We start from the raw sequence: 2,567 nt of genomic DNA, 5'->3' as shown, positions 1-2,567 counted from the left end.
TCTTCTTTTGGACAAACTAAATAGATTGAGCTCTTTAAGTCTCTCATTGTAAGGCATTTTTTCCAGTCCTTGAATCATTTTTGTCGCTCTTCTCTGTACCATCCCCAACTTTTCAACATCCCTTTAAAAATGTGGATGCTATTCCAGAATCAGTCTCACCAATGCCATAGACAGGTAAAATCACCCCCCTACCCTCATGTATGCATCCAAGGGTCACATTAGCCCTTTTTGCCACAGCATCATACTTGAAGCTCATGTTGAGTTGCTTGTCCACTGTGGTCCCTAATTTTTTTTCAGAATTTCTGCTTTCCATTTTTTTTAAGGTCTGGTCGGCAGTGCTTCTTCCTTCACTTACAAGTTGAAACGAACCAGTTTGCTCTGATTGCCTGTCACTGACTGTCCTCATCATTATTTGACATTCCACCGATCATTGTTCGTCTGCAAATTTTATCAGCACTGGTTTTATATTTGTTTCTAGATCTTTGATGAAAACATTGAATAACATCGAGCCCCGTACCGATCTTCAGAAGTGATGACTAGGAGAAGATGACGTAATAGTAGCAAGGACTAAAATGTTCCAGCATTCCCATCAGCAGTGCCTACTGGTTTTTGGGGAAGGGTAAAGGTAACAGGACCATGTAACAATCCGAGGAGGCCTGAGAAGACCCCCGTTGTCATCAGCAAAATCATACATGTGGAATCAAGAGGAAACATTTCAAACTTACTTGGCAGCTCTATTCAGTAGCCCTCTCCTGAGTTAGCTGAAGAAGCAGGTCCATTAGCTATTTTAACACACTCATTCAACTCCACTAGGGCCTCAGGGTTTCCATTGCTATGAAACGCAGTAATATAGAGATTAGAGGCAGGGTATACCAGCAATAGGGCACCAGACTGGGAATCAGGACAACAGGGTTCTATTCTCAGCTCTACTACAGACTTTCGTAACCATGGACAAGTCTCTTCATTTCCCCACGACCGCATTTCCACAGTGGTAGAAATGGGATGGTAAATCTGACCCCCACTTGTAAAGTGCTTTGTGATCATAAGGACAGTCTACTGTGGGGATTTTTGCACTGATATAGCAAAAGCCAGGATAAATGACACTGGTGCAAGCCCCACTTTACACCTGTGCAGCACATCTACACTGGGGATTTGCACTGGTGTACAAGGTAGACAAGCCCTTAGAGAGAAGGGCTAAGTATTAGCGAACTAGTATTAGCTGCTGCTGCATGTGAAGAGGCAAGCTGCCTTTCTCCAGAAAGATCCTTTCATAATATGCCAAGGGCCTAGTCCTCACTTCCCTTTGTGCCCCATGTTCAATCAGTGCTAGATGATGCAAATGCACGGATCATGGTGGCGAAGTCCAAATTCAACACGAGAGGACACCATTTTTGTTGTGTGATAATAGAGAATTACAGAGCAGTGGCATTGGAACACTTTTAAGAGTGGGGGTGCTGAAAGCAGTTATTACTTTTTACCTCATGCCCCCCTTACCCCTGTCTGTGCCCCCCCTTCCCCCAGAGCTGGGGCCAGGAGTAGGGCCATGTCTCTGAGGGGGGGGTACCCGGAGAGGGGTAAGGGGGCTGGGGCCACAGCTGGGGGCAGGCACAGGGCCAGGAGCAGGGTGCTGGGTGAGGAGCCCCAGGCAATGGGCCAGCGGCCAGGGAGCGGGCTGCGGGGATGGCGGCCGGGACCCAAGCGTCGGGCTGGAGAATGGAGCTCTGGGTGTGGGGCTGGTGGTTGGGGCCCTGTGTAAAACCTGGGGGTACTGCAGCACCCCGTCCCCTGCACCCTTAGTTCCACCACTTATGTTACAGTCTCTTTTTTCTAATGCTGAATGAGGAGTTTTAGTAGAATGAGGACAACAGTATTGTCCCCGACCCTAGGTGCAGCCTAGAACTTTTCCCTAGCCCTTCCTGCTACCATTTTAAAGAAACAGAAGACTTAGCCTCAGAGTCTTCCTATGAATGCTTTTCACAGATATGGCTATTTGGGTGTGCAGAAGTAGCGAGGAAGAAGTTCAGCCTAACACCAAAACTGCAGGCTGTTTAACAATCTGAGAGCAGACACCCTCAGCAAAATGTGAGGTTAGAGAGAGAGTGAGTGCTTGGGAAGTTCTGCCTTGTCCTCACTAGCATCACCTCAGCCTTTCCACTATTCAGCTGCTGCCTTGGGAGATAATACTTTGTGTGTCTGATGTATATAAATGCAGATCAACACTTCACAATGTAGTACAAAATGGCCATGTGACATGCACCGCCACAGCATTAATAGATTTTAAGTCCAGGAAGTACCAATGTGATGATCAAATCAAACATTCTGCATAACAGAGGCCATAGAATTTCACCCAAAAATTGCTGTAGTAAGCCCATATCTGTTGAGTGAGCTAGACCAGTGGTTCTCAAACTAGGGCCGCCGCTTGTTCAGGGAAAGCCCCTGGTGGGCTGGGCTGGTTTGTTTACCAGCTGCGGCTGCAGGTTCTGCCAATTGCGGCTCCCACTGGCCGCGGTTCGCTGCTTCAGCCCAATGGGAGCTGCAGGAAGGGCGGCCAGCACATCCCTCGGCCC

This window comes from Eretmochelys imbricata, chromosome 1, assembly GCF_965152235.1.
Source record: "Eretmochelys imbricata isolate rEreImb1 chromosome 1, rEreImb1.hap1, whole genome shotgun sequence".
NCBI classification, from domain to species: domain Eukaryota; kingdom Metazoa; phylum Chordata; order Testudines; family Cheloniidae; genus Eretmochelys; species Eretmochelys imbricata.
Note: the sequence above shows the minus strand (reverse complement) of the source record.